Raw genomic sequence first — 20,295 nt, 5'->3', positions numbered from 1 at the left:
GAAAAGAAAAACTTGTCAAAGTTGTGTTCTGTGTGTGGATTTTATATGGCCTTTCGGATCAGTTTTTATTATTTTTAAAGAAAAGGAATGTATAGCAGAAAGAGCATGGGGTCTGGGGAACAGAACTTAGAGGATTGACTTTGGCTGGCTTGGCACGTGCTGGAAGCCTCTGAGCTGGTCACCTCGCCCCAGTGAACTTGGGCATCCTCTGTGTTGTATGGGGACACCTGGATTTTGATGAAATGAGGTGGAATGAATGCAGAAGTGTTTTGTAAACTTAAAAGTGTGGCAACTGTGTGGTATTTGTTTTCTCCATTTCATATTTAGGGTTTCCCTGGTGGGTCAGATGGTGAAGAATCAATCTGCAAAGTAGGAGACCTGGATCAATCCCTGGGTGGGGAACATCCCCTGGAGGAGGGCATGGCAACCCACTCCAGTGTTCCTGCCTGGAGAATCCCGTGGACATAGGAGCCTGGCAGGCTGCATTCCATGGGGTCACAAAGAGCCAACCAAGACTAAGTGAATAACACTTTCACCTTCATTTTCATTTCATATTTAGGAAAGAAAATTTAGCTCTGAAAGGGAACTTAGGAGTCACTTGGCATTCGGCACTCATGTTTTACAGTAGAGAATACCACTGGTGCTCACACAGTAAGTGATGACAGAATCTGGAACAGAAGCAGCATTGTCTGACTCTTCAGTCCCTGCCAGAGTCCAGCTCCAGCAGCCAGGGATTCAACCTGAAGAAATGAACGGTGTCGGTGATGAAGCAGCCTCTCAGTTTTCTTGGACTGCCTATTTATTTCAAGTTTAAGATTTTCTTTTATACTTTTACAAAATGGTCAGAGGTTTGACATTTTCAGTTCCCCCTCACCCAGATTTATTATGTCCGTAGATCATTGTTTCTCTTCAAACAGTTCCTGCTTCAGTGATTCTCTGGGAATCAGCCTTACCATCTTTTATCTACTTCCTCTAATGTGTCCTATAGTTAACTTGTGATTACATTGTAACTCATGCTACATTCCTCAGTTTACTACTTATCTTCCTAAATCCTGTTTGCCCCTAACATCCTGAGCTCACTATCTCTTAAAAAGGCTTCTAGCTATAGTGTCTCTAAAAATTCCTAACTTCTATAATAACTTTACAACATTCCTTAAATCTTTAACTTCTAACTATTTTAATTATTTCTAAGCCCTGAATTCAGTAAACTCCTTTGCCATAAACATTTTCCTCACAAATAGGCTTCAGATAGCAATCCCTCCCATGGCCTCAAGCTGCGGCCTACGTGCTCATCCTGGAACACTCTTTTGTAAAAGTCCTTAAACAAATGTCAATGATTAACTTTATGAATTATTCTCTGAGCACAGCTGCAGAAGGCTTTGTGCCTTCTCATGCTCCTCTCAAGAACAATAAGCACCTTAATATTCCTTTTCAGTCAACTCAGCCGAGGAGAGGAAAAAACAAGTCAGAATTGCAAGGCCTAACTCCTTCATCCCGGGTCCATGCCTGCGGAATGAGGAGAGGGGGCTGGGGCCATGCCTCCATTTTGTCAGTAATGCCTAACGTGGCTCCCGACAAGTCCCATAACCACCAACCAAATGAAAAAGCACAAGAAAATAAAATGATCAAGTCCCATCCGGTGAAGTAGGACAATCCTTGTGTTTGGTGTGGAACTTGGCAAGTTACATAAGGATGTGAAAGTGGAAGGAAGTTAATTGGTTCCAGCAAAACCATGTGTTGGACATGCTGGTACCTGGGACTTATTTGTGGGTACAGAGTTGGGCACTGTGCCCAGCACTTTCTAGGTATCATCTCGGTCCTCTAGGGTTGGTACCATTAATTAGCTCCATCTTTCCACTGATGAAACTGAGGCTCAGGGTGAGGCAATTTGCTGAGGGCTTCTGCCGAGGCAGAATTCAGATTTGTTCTCCATCATAGGGACACACGTTTTCCTGGGTTTGTAAATTCTGCCCTTGTCCTGGAACGACTGACAGGCTCAGAGGAATAAGGCAGAAAGCAGTACATCTCATCCGGGCTGGGGGGAAAGAATGTAAGCATTGTCTTCCTTCATCCCACCTAATTTCATCTTTAAAAGTCCATTGTGAGGGTGTCCCTGTACAGTTCAGAGAGCAACCACGTCACTCAGGTGATGTGTCCAGCTCAAAGGATTTCTCAGAAGCTCTCATTTGCCCAGAGTTAAGCAGGAGGAGAGTTTCTGAGGTTGAAAAGATGGCTAGAATTTGTGACCATTTGCTGTGAATTTGTCATGGTGCAGAGCCAAAATTCAGCAATGGGTTCCAAGGAGATCACGGAGAGGAGATCATTGGTTGATTGCAGAGCTATATCTCAGCAATAGGAGGTTCCTCATCCCCTCCTTTTCCTTGGAATGTCCATGCTGCTTACTATTCCCATGCTGGCAGCTGTGACAAGGATGTGACCTTAAGAGAGTAAGATGCTGTCAAGACCAACTGAACTGAGTGAGTACGTGACTGAACCCAGTTAAAGCCTCCAATATAACTTAAGATTCTGGCCCATGGGGGTGGAGATCCACTCATCTTGGGATCTCACATCCATACATGACCACAGGAAAAACCATAGCCTTGACTAGATGGACCTTTGTTGGCAAAGTAATGTCTCTGCTTTTCAATATGCTATCTAGATTGGTCATAACTTTCCTTCCAAGGAGTAAGCGTCTTTTAATTTCATGGCTGCACTCACTATCTGCAGTGATTTGGGAGCCCCAGAAAATAAAGTCTGACACTGTTTCCCCATCTATTTCCCATGAAGTGATGGGACCAGATGCCATGATCTTAGTTTTCTGAATGTTGAGCTTTAAGCCAATTTTTTCACTCTCCACTTTCACTTTCATCAAGAGGCTTTTTAGTTCCTCTTCACTTTCTGCCATAAGGGTGGTGTCATCTGCATATCTGAGGTTATTGATATTTCTCCCGGCAATCTTGATTCCAACTTGTGTTTCTTCCAGTCCAGTGTTTCTCATGATGTACTCTGCATATAAGTTAAATAAACAGGGTGACAATATACAGCCTTGACATACTCCTTTTCCTATTTGGAACCAGTCTGTTGTTCCATGTCCAGTTCTAACTGTTGCTTCCTGACCTGCATACAGATTTCTCAAGAGGCAGATCAGATGAGTGCACAATTGCACTCATCTCACATGCTAGTAAAGTAATGCTCAAAATTCTCCAAGCCAGGCTTCAGCAATATGTGAACCGTGAACTTCCTGATGTTCAAGCTGGTTTTAGAAAAGGCAGAGGAACCAGAGATCAAATTGCCAACATCCTCTGGATCATGAGAAAAGCAAGAGAGTTCCAGAAAAACATCTATTTTCTGCTTTATTGACTATGCCAAAGCCTTTGACTGTGTGGATCACAATAAACTGCGGAAAATTCTTAAAGAGATGGGAATACCAGACCACTTGAGCTTCAAAACTGTGTTTTATAAGCACTCTGTAGAGGCACTCAGGCTTCTCTGAGGGTCCATGTCCAGAAGAGAGAATAATACTGGAACAGGATCTGGAGATGGCGTTTCTTTGACAGGTGTATCGAGCACAGGACAGGCTGTCTGTGCTTGCTCTGACGTCTTCCACTATGTTCGCTGAGTTGGAAAATCTCTGCCTATTGTGCAGAACGAAGAAGATGTAGTTCCAGCTTGGCCGCCCTCATTGCAGACTCAGTCCTGGCCCCTCTACCTGGAGTCAGGAGCTGTCCCCTCCCTCCAGGACACTGCATGAATCACTTCTAAATCTGCAATCCTGAGACAGTAATGGTGGTAGCAGGCCCACACGTTTGTAATGCTGTAAGGCTCTAAACTGCAAGTCAGGTTTTCCATAAAGTTTGCTTCCATCTCTGAACTGGGAATTTTTACAAAATCTCTTTTGTTGGAGCCTTGCAGCCTCATTCACTTTCCCTCATGGAAAACTTTTCCTCCCAATAGTCGACTGAAATAATAATGCACAGTGTGAGAGCTGTGAATTTCAGTTTATTTGGGGACTTCCTAATGATGATATCTTGGGAGATGGTCTCTTGGGTAGCTGTGAGGAACTGCCCCAAAGAAGTAGGGAGGAGATTGGCCTGAGTGTGATTTTGGACTTCGAAGGGGTGCGTGCAACCAGGCACACATCACCGTAGAAGGTTGCCGCTGGTTGTAATAAAACGGGCAGCTTGTCTAAGTATGAGAAGGTGCAAGAAATTACGTTCATAAAATTTTCTCCTGGAGATAGCTAACTCTCTGAAGGCCTGTTCTGTCTGTTTTCCCGGAGCACAGAGTGCCTCATTTCTGATCTTTGGCCTGATCTCCTTTCAGAATGTGTTAAAGGTCAGCAGTGGCAGTGCCTGGTGACTTAATCCTTATAAAGCCAGATGGTGACATTCTTTCGTTGGCACAATGCAGGCATAAAGCAATAAAATTAATTTGAGAAGTGTGTCTAAAATGGGTGATGAAACATAGTCATTGTCTCTGATCAGGATAAAACTTAATTTTCATTGCCAGCAACCTGCATTTAGATCCTTCTTGATGAAAATTGTTTCTCTAATCTGTTGAACCAAGAGGGTAGGTTTACACGGTATATCCATGGTTCCTGTTTTAAGTCAGTTTTATTAACAATAAAATCTTGTCAGGGCCCAGAAAATACTTTTAGACAAATAAAGGTAAAGTACAGAGGTTGAAAAAGTAATTGTCAGAGAGGGCATTTGGGTCTCAGGATCCTGTGAGGGGCCAGAAAGTGGCAGACCCTCTACATGGGTGTCACTGCGGCGAAGCCCATCGCACAAGCACACCAAGACAGATGGCACCAAGAACCAGGTGAATTTCCTAAAAGCTGTTAGGAAATCAGTTTTAAAAATTACAAAATAATTTCGAAGTATTACGTGCTTTGCTATTTAAAGTAACGCCCTGTGCTATGCTTAGTCATTTGGTCGTATCCAATTCTTTGCCCACCAGGCTCCTTGGTCCATGTGGATTCTCCAGGCAAGAATACTAGAGTGGGTTGCCATGCCCTCCTCCAGGGGATCATCCCAACCCAGGGATCAAACTCAGGTCTCCTGCATTGCAGATGGATTCTTTACCGTCTGAGCTACCAGGGAAGCCCAAGAATACTGGAGTGTGGGTAGCCTATCCCTTCTCCAGGGGAACTTCCCTACCCAGGAATCAAAACTGAGTCTCATGCTTGCGGATTTTCAGGCGGATTCTTTAGTGGTTGAGCTACCAGGGAAGCTCAGTGTTTCTCTAACCCCTGTCTAAGCTTTAGTGCATCCCACAAATATTTATTGCTCTAAATATTATAGAAAATATCACTCACTGAAAGTAAAAAAAACACATTTCTGCTTAAAATATTCTTTTTCCAATCATAATGGTAAACTGAACATACAATTTTAAGATCTTTAGTTATATGAAGTTCATCAGGTCTGCAAATTAAGAGTTAGTAACTGGTTACACGACTTTCTCCCAGCTGTAAATTAGGGCAAAGATTAACATCCCACATGTCTATCACTGCTGCTGCTGCTGCTAAGTCACTTCAGTCGTGTCCGACTCCGTGTGACCCCATAGACGGCAGCCCACCAGGAGAGTTGAAAGGCCACCAGAGCCAGTGGGCGGTGCTTGGAAAGTGTCATATATTCTCTAAATGTAAACACAGGCTTCTGTGAGGTGCTGGGTTTTCCTGAGGTGGAGTTCTGGCAAAGGCTTCTGTAGGAAACTGCCTATACGCCTGTGGCCACCTAGAGGTCACCTGCACATTCCTGCACCTTGTCTGCCTGGATGTCCCTGCTGAGGGTGGCCCCTGATTTGGGGGCATGGGGAGCCCACAGAGCCTGCTGAAGTTGCTGGGGGGTGGGGTGGGGTCAACACCCCAGGAGTGACCCTCAATCAGAGACAGTTGGGAACTACAAGATAAAAAGCCCCCCACTGGAACAATTCAGAGGGTCCCAATGGGGTTTAAGTCCAGTTGGCCACAGCAGTGATCCATTCATTATTTCCTTTTCTTGGGGTATAATAATCCTTCTTCCCCTCCCATGTCTAACCTTGCCTGTCCCTTACCTGTGCTCCCTGACCTGAGCTCACACATCAAGGACTTGGAGCGAATGTGGTCTCGGGAGCTGTTTTTGGGGGGAATTTAGACTGAGACAGTCCTCATGACTTTTCATTGACTGGATGCTGAGCACAAAGTGATGTCGAGAGCTAGTGCTATCCAAAGACTGTTCAAAGACTGTTAAGCTGGACTCAGCAATGCATTGTCGACGCAGAATAAGTAGAGATGGAGAGAACACGACACCTCTACTTCCCAGTGTGACATCTGTGTTTGAAGATGGTGATGAGGACTGGATCGGTAAACACCGTCCTGCCCCCTTTGCTGGCTGCCAGTGAGAAAGATCCACATGGTGGTTAGAGAGATTAGAACTCAGGGTGGTAAAGATTCGGGGAGTGTTACAGTTATCAGTAACCAAGAATGACAGACTAGAGGTAGGCAGGGGCCTTCCCAGATGGTGCAGTGGTATAAAGAATCCACCTGCCAATGCAGGAGATGCAGGTTCGGTCCCTGGGTCAAGAAGATCCATTGGAAAAGGAAATGGCAACCCACTCCAGTATTCTTGCTTGGAAAATCCCATGGACAGAGGAGCCTGGTGGGCTATGGTTCATGGGGTGGCAGAGAGTCAGACATGACTGTGCAAATGAGCATGCACCAGCATGAGAGGTAGGCAGCGGAGAGGATGCCAAGCGTAAAGCACATGCTCACCTGGGAGCAGTGCCATCTCCTAGGGACCAGGATGTTACCCAAGAAAGGTTCAGTTCAGTTCAGTTGCTGTCGTGTCCGACTCTTTGTGACCCCATGAATCGCAGCACGCCAGGCCTCCCTGTCCATCACCAACTCCTGGAGTTCACTCAGACTCAAGTCCATCGAGTAGGTGATGCCATCCAGCCATCTCATTCTCTGCCGTCCTCTTCTCCTCCTGCCCCCAATCCCTGCCAGCATCAGGGTCTTTTCCAATGAGTCAACTCTTCTCAAGAAAGGTTACTTAACAATATTGTAGTTGGTCCAGGAAAATACAAAACCTGCTGAGGGTGGTGACTGAGGGGGCACTTGGCAGAGTCAGTCTTTAATAGTGCCTGGAAGGAAGGGAAAGACCCAGACAGTGTGAAAAAGAATTATTTCAAAATCTCACCTAATAATTAATACTAAGGCTCATGTGCAAGACCTGTGTCCATGGGTATAATTCAGCCTGCAGACTTACCTCATTTGGTAATTTAGAAATAAATGAATGGAGTCAAAGTTCAAGACATCAGATTTTTCTGCAGTCTAGAATTGTAGCTAAATTGTAGCTTTGGTTAAAACTTGGATCTGGTCCGAGGGGCTCCCGCTTGTCAGGTTCTAGGTATGTGCTGATTAGAAGGCTCAGTTGTGCAGTGTGGAGGATAAGACAGTGCCTTACAAAGATGGGGTTTGGGAGTGACCTGAAAAAAAAAAAAAACCAAAAAAACAAACTTGGATCTGGCAGCACTGGGTCTGCACTCAACTTGGAACAATGGATTAACAATGGGGCGAGGTTATTTACAAGGGGCATGCGCATTTCAGTTTGTTACATTTCTGCCTGCAGGATTGTCTGCTAGACAGAGGTCAGGGGTCATTGAGTCAATGGGTTTATACAGTTTTATTTTCCAAAGCAAACAACAATGTCTCTAAATGCACATGTCTAAGTGGAGAAAGAAAGACCTTTGAGCGTGCAGGTGAGGAGAAAAAAGTAATACGTATTGAGCTTGAAACGATCTGCCAATCTCTGTGCCAACAGTTTCGCAGGTATGACTAGCTTCTCCCATTTTAAGGACTGGGAAGTGGAGCCTTGAGAAGTCTTGGGAAGCGCTTCAGGTTTCTTAAGGGAACATTGGCCAGCCTGCTGCACAAACCCCTGTTCTTTCTATGGCACCCTGGAGTTTCCTTGATCTTGAACTTGGTGTGGTTAAGTCCCCTCTGTGACCACATTTAGGGGTGGGATAGGGATGAGGGTGGGAAGGAAAAGAGTGATGATGTGCTAAGATGTGGGGCTTTATGATTGCCTCCTAGGACAGACACATCTTCCTCATATTCCTCCAGCATTAAACCTGCCCAATCAAGGACAAAGAGGCCACAGGTGTTCCGGGAGGGGAGGGGAGGGGAAGGGAGGGGACGGCTGGTTTTGAGCATGATGCAGGGGGCCAGTCCCAGGTGTGGAGCCTCTGGGTGATGAACAGAAGTCACAGGTGAGTCCATCTTCTCAGCTTTCTTGGGGGTACAGAGCCTCCATCTACCACCAAACTAGTATTGAACAGGTAATGTCCCCTGTGGTAGTCTGGGGGCTTCCGGGTTATCTTTGTGCTGTGACTGTAGCCAAAGCGTTTATTGCTTTGTGATTCTGTGTCCAGGATCGGGCTAAAGCTTGGTGGGTTTGAATCCCAGTTATGCGCTCACCAGCCCCAACCTGGTGCCTCTCTCTTCTTTCTTCTTAATTTCTCGGCGCTGCTGCGTCTTCACTGCTGCACAGGCTTTTCTCTAGCTGTGGCGAGCAGAAGCTACTCTCTAGCTGTGGTGCGTGGACTTCCCACCGCAGTGGCTTTTCTTTTCGTGGAGCTCTGGCTCTGTAGCGTAGGGGCTTCGGTAGTTGCCAGCTCCCGGGCTCTAGAGCACCGGCTTAGTAATTGTGGCTAGAGCCTGTTTCTTGATGAATTGCCTCCGCTTAATCGAGTGTACAAGTAAGTGCTGAATGTTCACGAATCATTTAATACCAAGCCTGGCACATACATAGTAAATGCTTCATAACTGTTAGCTCTGTTAAAGGTCTTCCCTTTTTTGGTGACTCAGAAAATTTTCCTTGGGCCCCTCTGCTTTTTCTACTTCCACCCACCCTTTCGCTCTCTCAGCCAGCAGTTCCCAGAATATTCTGGCAAGACGCTGGGGTCCTAACCCTGGTGCTTTGCGCTTCCCCAACCTCCTAAGCCTTCCTGAGGCCGTGGAGTTTCAGGGGCAACTTTGCTTGAATCTGCTTCCCTTGTGGCTCATCTGATAAAGAATCTGCCTGCAATGCGGGAGACCTGGGTTCAGTCCCTGGGTTGGGAAGATCCCCTGGCGAAGGGAAAGGCTACCCACTCCAGTATTCTTGCCTGGAGAATTCCATGCGTCCATGGAGTTGCAAAGTCGGACACGACTGAGCGACTTGCACTTTGCTTGAATCCGGCCCCACCGGGATGCAGGATGTGGCCGCGGTTCCAGCTTGGTCCACGCGGTGGCGCTGGAACTTCATCTCGGGCATCTAATGTGGGACGGAAAGGAGGGCGCAGCCGCGCAGACCCTGGGACTGGAGTTTGTGCTTCCTGGTGGGCCTTAGCAATGAAGCGCCTCACCGATTGTCACAAATGAGGCTCCGGGTTGAATCCCCTAAGTGGAGGAAAGGGAAAGGAAGGGTGAGGTATTGGGGGCTGCAGCGGGAGTGGTTCCTGCAACCCCGGGTTGGCTTGTCTGTGGCCTCGTTTCTGCAACTTGCGCCCTGCTAGTCCAGGCTCTGGTACTTTGTCACTCTCTCCGGTCCCCTGCCCACCTCTGCCTTGCGGTGCATCTTCCATTCGCCTTTCTGCTCCTCTGTGAAGACCTTCAGAGCCCAAGTCCACCTCTCCTTTCTTTGCCCTCACTCTTCCGTGCAGTCAACCCCCACCACACCTTTCCATTCTCCTTTGCTTCTGAGTTTCTTTGTCACCCCCTCTCATATTTAAATCTTATTTTCTTCCCCTTGGGCCACCTGGAGGTGATTGTTCCTTCTTCTGAACCCGTACTGCATCTCTCCTGTGGCCCCGGACCCTTTCATTCAGCCGTTCCAGTATTCATGGAGCGCCTACGGTACGCAGCGAGAGGCTGGGGGCGCAGAGGCAAACAGTGCTGCCATCCCTGCCCTCGTGGAGCTTACATTCTAGTTGCTGAGATAGATCTAAAGTCAGTCAGTGTTAGTCACTCAGTCCTGTCTGACTCGGCAACCCCATGGACTGTAGCCCACTAGCCTCCTCTGTCCATGGAAGTCTCCAGGCAAGAATACTGAAGTGGGTTGCCAGTATTGCCAAGATTCCTTCTCCAGGGGATCTTCCCAACCCAGAGATCAAGCCCAGGCCTCCTGTGTTGCAGGCCAATTCTTTACCATCTGAGCCACCAGGGAAGCCCTGAAAAGGAGGAAACAGATTGTAGTGAGTGTAGTAAATGAAACTACTGGGCGCTGTGGGAGAGGGTAATTGTGAGGTGTGTGTTCAGGGAGTCTCCTCTGAGCAAGTTGACATCAAAGCTGAGAGTCTTGAGGCTGAGAAAGCCAGTTTTGCAAAAGAGGCTTAGGGCTGGAAGAGGCCGGGCAGCCCCTGAGTCCGGAGGCTGCCAGACCAGGAGGCAGGGAAGCCGCTGAAGTGGAACATCAGGGTTGGTGCTCTTTAGAGAGTATAGTTGCTTCTCTGTGCACGTGGCTTGGGGGATGGGGAGGAAATGAAACTGCTATGCAGAGAGAGGATGGCAGCTGGGACTGGGTGGGGGTGGGGATGTTCTAGATCTGCCCTGTGATGAAGGCATGGGACTGAGTGTCAAGTTGGATACTGACTCCAGGGGCTAGGGCCGTGGAGAGGTCACTGCCTCCAGGGCTCTGTGAGGGAGGGGCAGAGTCACGTGATTGAGCACGCCCCATCTAGGGAGGTTCAGGGGCGCTGGAGCATGGATGATGGATCTGACATTTGATTGATGGACGCAAAGCTCCCTGAGGGCAGGAAGTGCACTGGATGAATTGTGACTGTAGAAAGCGTCTCCTAGGTGGCCTTCCTTTGGCAGAATAAACGTAAAGATTTGATACTGTTAGAGACATGGGTGCCCTGGGGACCGAAGCAGGGCCCCCTTTACTGCCTGCCACCAGCGATTGTCCTGGGAGTGCTGAGGATGCTGGTGGTGTCTGCCCTTTGGGAGCACTGAGGATGCTGGTGGTGTCTGCCCTTTGGGAGCACTGAGGATGCTGGTGGTGTCTGCCCTTTGGGAGCACTGAGGATGCTGGTGGTGTCTGCAGAGGTCAGGCTATCACTTTTCTCCTTGGCTCTGTGCCCGGGACTCGAAGTCTTCTTGGTCCTTTTGGTGGCTGCTAAGCAGTGAACCCCAGTCCGGCTTCCTCCCTTTTAATGGTCCACCTGCATACTTCTTCACTTCTGGAAGGTGGGGTGCTGATGGTTTCAGGAGCCCTAGAATTCAGCTTGCCCTGCGAAAGAGGAGAATGGGACCTCCCATGTCTCCCAGAAATGCCTCCTGGATGCCTGAGTTAAATCGGGACTTCACTCCTAACAAAGACTTGGCCAGCTCTAAGCTGACTTCCTTCTGACAAGGCTGTCGTAGTCCGTCTTAGGGTGTCAAGTAACTTAGAATCACAGTCCATCTTACGGTGTCAAGTAACTTAGAAACACTGAGATCCACAGAGCAAGCTGGGAAGGGCTGTAGGGGGAATGGGAACCGCATCTGGGACTGGTGGGAAGATGGAGAGATGCTGAGGAAGGGCCAGGGCAGTGCTGCTGAGGCTGGAAGGCTGCTGTCCTGTCCGTCACAGTTTTGCCCCGGGCTGGCGCCTGTCTGCGAATGTTAAGGGAAGAAGGTCCCCGTGAATCCTGTGCCCTCTATCCACTAGAGGGCGCTAGCACCCTGCAGTTGCTGGTGCAGCTTCAAAGGCCACTGATAGAGAGGTGTCTCAGGGCCCTCAGAAATTCCATTCTGTCTGGAACTCCTGCCTTGTATCCCCTTCGCCCCCTCTTTCGCTTTGCTGCTCACATGTGGCTGCTGTTTCCTTGGGCATCTCATAGACCAGCTCTGGCCCCACCATTGCCAGTATGAGCCCTGGGGAATAGGGACCCCTTGGCCAGGTACAGGTACAGGTGGGGGCTTTGGGCTGCTGTGATGAACATCAGAGGCCTGCACTGGCCCCAGCGTGCATAGTCGGGTCTGCCTGCCCAGGAGCCTGCAAGTGCCTATGGCCTCCTCCCTGAGGGGTGAGTTTCCTGGGAAAGAGAACCTGTCTTGGAATATTTGTTTTCTGTTCCTCTGCACTTCAGGGCCTGGCTGGATCTTGCAATAAGTAGGAGCTCATCAAATCCACGGGCGCCCCAGTGCCTGCACTGGCTCCAGCGTGCATAGTTGGGTCTGCCTGCCCAGGAGCCTGCAAGTGCCTATGGCCTCCTCCCTGAGGGGTGAGTTTCCTGGGAAAGAGAACCTGTCTTGGAATATTTGTTTTCTGTTCCTCTGCACTTCAGGGCCTGGCTGGATCCTGCAATAAGTAGGAGCTCATCAAATCCACGGGCGCCCCAGTGCCTCCTGAGCGTGGCTTCTAGCAGGCAGCTGGCTAGGGTGGTGGCAGCACCTTGGAATCCAGTGAGTGGGTGAGAAGGTGGTGGTTGTGCAGGGTGGGGTTCAGAAGCAGCCGAAAGGCTGTTGATGCCCAGTGTGGGGGGGAGCAGGAAGAAGAGGAGGAGGAAGAGGCAGGGGAGGGCAGTGAGCTGCTCCTGAAAGTGTGGTGGAGGGTTCAGACAGCCTGGGGTGGGTGGGTGGGGGAATCTACATCCAGGGAGGGTTTCAATCACTGGGCACCTCAGCTGCTGCTGTTTGAGACCCAGGAAACTAACTCATGAAACTGGCTCTTCCCCCAGCTTCTAGAGCTTCTAACCTCTAGGCTGCTCTGGGCTAGGCAACCAAGGAGGAATGTCTTCCTTATTTTTCCCTGGCCTTCAACCATAGGGGCCGAGCTATCTGGAGGATCCCCATGGGGTCCACAGAAGCCCCGAGAACTGCAGATGTAGGGGTCACATCTGCAGGGGTGTCAGTTGGTGTGGTTCTTGCCACCAGCATCTCTGAGCATCACAGGACCTGGGGATCAAGATGCTCCATTAAGATTTTGAGAGGGTTTCCTGCTTTGGTAACGTGGGTTGTAGGCACGTTGGCCAGGCTGCACTTTCTCCTCCCCACTTCTGCTCTGCAGCCGCAGGTCCCTGCTTATTTGCTGGTCTCCAACACCCTTTTCTCTAGGCTGAAAATAATCCCTCATTGGGTTAGTTGTGTAATGGGCTTGTCTGAAATGTTAATTTAAAAAGTCATTGGCAGACGATTTCCAACATGAGAGTCTTCGTGAGGGCAATTGTCCAGAGCCTGAGGACTCCTGCAGAGCCCACGTGGAACATGAAGGGATCCAGTGAAGGAGGGGGCAGGTGGGTTGGAGATGGTGATGCCTCTGAAGGTGAGGATGACAGAGGGGTGGTGTTACTAATGCAGCTTCCAGGAGGAAACCAGAAGCAGTGGGTGGTGGCCAGCTTTCTATCCTTTCTGTGTGGCAGTGTGACCGCAACTATAGAGGCAGAGAGGCTCAGACTGGTTGAGATTCTTGCCCAGGGTCACACAGTAAAGTGGAGACACAGCAAGGCTGGGGAGGCAGATTTCTGCATCCCGATCTTCAAAGTTCTTTCTACAAAATAGGCCACGGAAGGGTGGGCAGCCCAGAGTTCATTTTATTCAGTTGGTCAGATTATCTTTACAGAGTGCTCACTTTATGTGAGTTGGCCAGGACAGCTAGTAGGGAATGCAGACAAGTCAACAGGCCATTACAACATATGGGTGGTGGGGAGCCCAGGCCGGGTGTCAGGGTGACTCAGCGGAGGGACTCACCTTGGTTGAATGGGGTATCAAGCAAGTCTTCATGGAGGAAGTGAAAAGTAGTTGAAAGAAAAAAAAATCTAGTATTGAGTTGACCAAAAATTTGTTAGGGTTTTTCCATAAGGTGTAATGGAAAAATCCAAATGAACTTTTTGGCCAAGCCAATCATTTGCTGCCCTGTTGAGAATGTCCCCAAAGAGAATAAACACTAGCAAACAAATAAATAAAAAAGTAAGTGGTAGTCATGGAGTCCTAAGTAGACTCCATCCAGCCCCGGCAAGGCAGGAGTCCCTCCCCAGAAGGGGCTGGGACTCCTGGAGAGCCAGGGGCAGCCAGGGGGCTGCTGCTGGGCAGTGGAGAGCTGGGAGTCTGCAGGTCAAGGATCTTTTAGAAAAACTCCTGTTCATCATAGAAAATTTCACACACACAAGTGGAGACAATAGTGTAACAAGCCCCACGCTTCCATCACCTACATTCAACAGCTGCCAACCCAGGGCCAGTTCCGCTCCATCTGTATCCTCTCTGCTCCACCATCTATGGATTATTTCAGAGCAAATCCCTGATGTTGTATCATTTCATCCATAAGTATTTCGGCAGGCAGCTCTAAAGGATAATGGCTCTGTTTTAAAACCATAATCATAATGTCATTATCACACCTGAAAACATCAGGACTCATTCTAGTCCGTCTTCAATTGCCTCAGTTTTTCTTTTTTAACAGTTGGTCAGCATCCAAGTAACAGCCACGCATGGCAGCAAAAATCTTTTCAGTTTCCCTTGAGCTATCTTTTCTTTCTCCCTCTCTCTTTCCCACTGCAACATCCGTATTTAAGCAGTCTGGTCAGTTACTCTGTGGTTCCCTCCACCTGGCTCTGGCCGTTGGTGTCTTCAGGGTCCCTTACAGCCTGTTCCTCTGTCCCCTGTATTTCTTGTCACCTGGAACTTCGATCTGGTGGCTTCAACCAATTTAGGTTCAATTTTCCTAGCACCAGCATTCTCAGTGCACAAAATTAAACGACCACCTGCTGAGCAATGCATGGTGTGTGTGGATGCCCGTGTGTGTGAACGCGCACGTGCATATGGGCTATTCTCTCCTGCCTTTGGCCACCTCCCAGAAGCCACTGTTGTCCCATGGTCACTGGTTCCTTTCAAGGTTACAAAATTGCTTCAAGGTTGCTTGTCAAGGAACGAATGCAAGCTGTACCCTCTCTCCCTAGACAGCATATTAAAAATCAGAGACATCACTTTGCTGACAAAGGTCTGTCTAGTCAAAGCTATGGTTTTTTCAGTAGTCATGTATGGTTGTGAGAGCTGGACCACAAAGAAGGCTGAGTGCTGAAGAACCGATGCTTTTGAACTGTGGTGTTGGAGAAGACTCTTGAGAGTCCCTTGGACTGCAAGGAGATCAAATCAGTCAATCCTAAAGGAAATCAACCCTGAATATTCATTGGAAGGACTAATGCTGAAGCTGAAACTCCAATCCTTTGGCCACTTGATGCGAAGAACTGACTCATTGGAAAAGACCCTGATGCTGGGAAAGGTTGAGGGCAGGAAGAGAAGGGAGCGGCAGAGGATGAGATGGTTGGATTGCATCATGGACTCAGTGGACATGAGCTTGAGCAAACTCTGGGAGATAGTGAAGGACAGGGAAGCCTGGCGTGCTGGCATGGGGTCACAAGGAGTAAGACATAGCTGAGCGACTGAACAACAACACTTTCTCCAAGCCAGTCCCCTGGAAAGCTGCCTCGGAGAAACCTTCAGTGGAGACAGATTTTATTTTGATGTCTACATCCAGTTTCTTTCCCCTGCCTCCTTCTGTTGCCCATGTTTTGACTCAGGGTCTCTCCGGTCAGGGACCCTACGAGGTCTGAGGACCTAGCATCCTCTTCCTGCTCCTGCCTACCTTTTGGGACCAGTTCTCTGCCAAAGTGGAGAAGTTAAACGTGAACCTCTGCTTCTAACCCTGGAGGCCCCTTGGGCTGATGGGGCAAACAGACATGGAAACTGCAGCGACAGCAATTGCCCGAACACTCGGCCAGAGGTCCCTGGGGATGCCCTGGAAACAGAGGGGCCAGGGCAGGGAGCACATGTCTGTTCTCCGCCTCTCCTACTGGGTAAAAACCACCATCCTAGCTGGAGACAGAGACTGGAGGTGTTAGCTGCAAAGTGGAGAAAGAGGCCTTGTGCTCAGCTTCCAAGGGATGCCTGATCTGGCAAGAGAGATGCTCGCTCTGGGAGCATCCATCTACCCAAGGGTATTTCCTGAGCCCTCACTGGTGCTGGGGGAAGAAAGGGCAACTTGTGCCCTCAGTGTGCATGTAGTACTATAGCCAGTTGATGACCAGTGTCCAAGAACAGGGAGGCGTTCTCAAGCCCTCATGTTTGTCCCTCACATCCAATCCCTGGTCAACTATGTCAGCTCAACCCTTAATACAGGTTTTACTTTTTGGCCGGGCTTGGCACTTGTGGGATCTTAGTTTCCAGACCAGGGATTGAATCCAGGCCCTCAGCAATGAAAGCAAAGAGTTCTAACCTCTGGACTGCCAGGGAAGTCCCCCAAACAAATTTTAGTTTGGTCCCATTCTCTCCATCAAATCCCCACTGCTTCCCACCAACTCCAGGCTTCTGTTTTCCTCATTCTAATCCATTCTCACACTGCAGCCAGAGTCATATTTTTGTAGCATGAATCTCATCATACTTCTCTACCGAAAATCCTGTAGAGAGTTGAAGAGCACTCCCCCAACCCCCGACCCGCGCCTCCGCAAACTCATGCCTATCTGCAACTTCAAAATATGACCTTCCATAGAAATAAGGTACTTGTAACTAAAATGGGGTTATACTAGGTTAAGGTGGGCCTTAAACCCAGTGACTGGTGTCTTTATGAGAAGAGAGCATGGAGAGACACTGAGAGAAGAAAGCCACATAAAGGCCGTGGCGGACTGCATTAATGCCTGCAAGCCAGGGAAAGTCAAGGATCACCAGCCGCTCAGAGAAGCTGGGAGGAAGCAGGAAGGGTTCCTCCCTAGAGCCTTCAGAGGGAGCAGGGCCCTGCCAACACCTGGGTTTTGGATTTCACCTTCTGGAACTGTGAGAGAATACATTTTTGTAGTTTAAGCTGCCCTAGGAAACCAATCCGGAGAAGGCAATGGCACCCCACTCCAGTACTCTTGCCTGGAAAATCCCATGGGGGGAGGAGCCTGGTAGGAGCACAGAGTCGGACACGACTGAAGTGACTTAGCAGCAGGAAACCAATCACCGCTTCATAAATGGCATTCAAAATGGTATTGATAGGGCTCCCCTGGTGGCTCAGTGGTAAAGAATCCACCCACCAGTGCAGAATATGCGGGCTCAATCCCTGGTCTGGGAAGATCCCACATTCCATGGAAGAACAAAACCAGCGTGTCACAACTCCTGACCTGCTCATGCCTGGGAGCCCGGGAACCACAGTTATGGAAGCAGAGCCTGTGTTCTGCAGCGAGAAGCCACTGCAATAGAAGCCCGTGCAGCAGTGAAGACTCAGCACAGCCAAAATAAATAGTTTAAAATAAAATAAGATTGCACCTAGATTAAAACCCCAGACCACCGGCATGTCCCGCCAGCCGGGCGTTCCCTGGCCCCATTTGTCCTGCCACCCGGGCCTGTGCTCCTCTCACACCTCCCGTTTCCCGGTCCCCCCGTCTGTCTCTCACATCTTATTCTGTCTGAACTTCCACCATAGCACCTTTTAAGAAGTTGTAATTTTAAACAGACTTCAGTGCTGCTCCTTGAGCAGACTGTGGGCTCCTGGTGGGCATGTGTGGCTGTCTTCTTGGTCCCGGATCTCCAGCTCTGTGTACTGTGTGTCTGGCACGTTGTAGGGGCTTCATAAACATCAGATGAAGAAATGAAGCCAACAAGTGCAAGTGACAGTATTTCATGGGATGAGGCTGTATGGAGGGTCAGATCAGGGTCAGTGGGACATGGCGAGGAGGAGGGGAGTTCTGTGGGTTTGCGGGGGCGGTGGTCAGAAATGACTCAGACGACCCAGTCCACAGCCTCCAGGGAAGACGGTGATGAAGGTGGGTCTGTGCCAGTCCTGGGTCTCATCCTAAACTCGGGGAGGTTCATGGCTGTGCCGGCCTTCTCTGCCAGATGGACAGAAGTTGGCTCTGCACGCCCCGAGTTTACGGGAAAGGCCTTCGGCTCTCTGGGCTGTGATTCATGGGTCCCCGAGAGAGGGCATGATTTACATGAGCCTCAGACCATTTGGGCCAAATGACTGTGGGCAGTTACATCACCCGATAGAAGAGATTTATGGCCCAGGCCAGACTCCAGGGCCTCGGAGCACGCCTGCTCCCTCTCCAATTTTGCATATGGTCCACCAACATCCTACGAGGGCCCGTGGCTAGATGAGCGTCAAACTCGGGCGTCCCCTCTGGCGGGCAGCGTGGGCCTGGAACCCAGGGCTCCCTAGGCAGATATGTCCTCCCCAGGGCCTTTCTTTCCTCTTAAAAAAAAAGCACAAAACATATCAGAAACGAAGCAGAGAACCCCTCCGTAGGCTGTCTGCAGGGTTGGCATTTAAAGCACTCAATCAGGCCTAGCTTTTACTTAAAGATAATAAAGGTGGCAGTTCTGTTTCATTTAAAAGTTAAACTTTTAAAAACTCCCTAGCTTTTCCACCAGCGTAGCCTGATAAGTCACTCCTGTCCTTCTGCAGCCCCCGCTTCTGTCTTCACCGCCCTTCTGATTGTCTGATGTCCGGGAACCTGAGACAAGCGGGGCTGGAGAGGGTGGAGTGGCGGGCCAGAGGAGGCCTGCGGTCCCCGGTTCCTGTCCTGATTTCTCAGTAAGCTGCCCACTCCATCCATGTGGAGCCAGAAAGTCCTGCTTTGTGCCAGGCACACAGTTAAGTGGAGAGTGAAAAAGTTGGCTTAAAGCTCAACATTCAGAAAACAAAGATCATGGCATCCGGTCCCATCACTTCATGGGAAATAGATGGGGAAACAGTGGAAACAGTGTCAGACTTTATTTTTGGGGGCTCTAAAATCACTGCAGATGGTGAGTGCAGCCATGAAATTAAAAGACGCTTACTCCTTGGCAGGAAAGTTATGACCAACCTAGACAGCATATTGAAAAGCAGAGACATTACTTTGCCAACAAAGATCCGTCTAGTCAAGGCTATGGTCTTTCCTGTGGTCATGTATGGATGTGAGAGTTGGACTGTGAAGAAGGCTGAGCGCCGAAGAATTGATGCTTTTGAACTGTGGTGTTGGAGAAGGCTCTTGAGAGTCCCTTGGACTGCAAGGAGATCCAACCAGTCCATTCTGAAGGAGATCAGCCCTGGGATTTCTTTGGAGGGAATGATGCTAAAGCTGAAACACCAGTACTTTGGCCACCTCATGCGAAAAGTTGACTCATTGGAAAAGACTCTGATGCTGGGAGGGATTGGGGGCAGGAGGAGAAGGGGACAACAGAGGATGAGATGGCTGGATGGCATCACTGACTCGATGGACGTGAGTCTCAGTGAACTCCGGGAGTTGGTGATGGACAGGGAGGCCTGGTGTGCTGCGATTCATGGGGTTGCAAAGAGTCGAACATGACTGAGTGACTGAGCGAGTGAACGACACAGTTAGTGCTTAATTAAGATCGACTGAGTCGATGAATAGCCTTGAGTACTAGTAGTCACTCCTAAAGGAGATCAGTCCTGGGTATTCATTGGAAGGACTGATACTGAAGTTGAAACTCCAATTCTTTGGCCACCTGATGTGAAGAACTGACTCACTGGAAAAGACCCTGATGCTGGGAAAGATTGAAGGACAGAGGAGAAGGGGACGACAGAGGACGAGATGGTTGGAGGGTATGGACATGAGTTTGAGCAAATGGACATGAGTTTGAGCAAACTCTGGGAGTTGGTGGTGGACAGGGAAGCCTGGCATGTTGCGGTCCATGGGGTCACAGAGAGTCGGATATGATAAGCAACTGAACTGAACTGAACTTGCAGTTGAGATGATTTTTTTTTTCTTTTGGTGACTTACCCATCCACTGTGTCATCATGATCTCCCTCATGTATAGAAGTACAGCATCTCAGAGTGAAGGGGACCATGTGGTCCATCTCCTACATCTGCTCAGGGCAGAGACCTGGCAATCATCATTGAGTCTATCCTATCCTCCCTTCCACGTGCAATCCACCCCCAGAGCTGCAGTTTTATCTCTGACCACGTCTCTAATGCCACTTCCCTGTCCATCACCAGGGCCCCACCATCATTTTGCTCAGAAGCTCTTCCCTGGTGTGTGTGGCCACTCGTGTCTTCCATACCATCTGTGTCTCACAAAGCAGCTTGAAAAGGGGGGATGCTTTTAGGATCAAAGTCACTCAGATTCTGTCAGTTTGTTACTTAAAAATGTCCATGATTTTCTGTTGCACTTGGAATAAAAATTCCCACCCCTCCCACAGCCCACAGATAGGGTCCTTGGCGAGGCTTCCAGCCCTGCAGCTCCTCACCAGCCTCCATCCGCTGTCTCGCTGCCCAAGCCCGCCTGACCTGGGCTCCTCTGATGTCCCCTGAGGCTGTCCCCTCAATTCCTGTGGCTGCTTTTCCTGAAGAGCCTGCAAGTCTCAGTTGAAATGTCACCTC

Source organism: Bos taurus, chromosome 26 (genome assembly GCF_002263795.3).
Source record: "Bos taurus isolate L1 Dominette 01449 registration number 42190680 breed Hereford chromosome 26, ARS-UCD2.0, whole genome shotgun sequence".
NCBI classification, from domain to species: domain Eukaryota; kingdom Metazoa; phylum Chordata; class Mammalia; order Artiodactyla; family Bovidae; genus Bos; species Bos taurus.
This window is presented reverse-complemented; position numbering follows the sequence as displayed.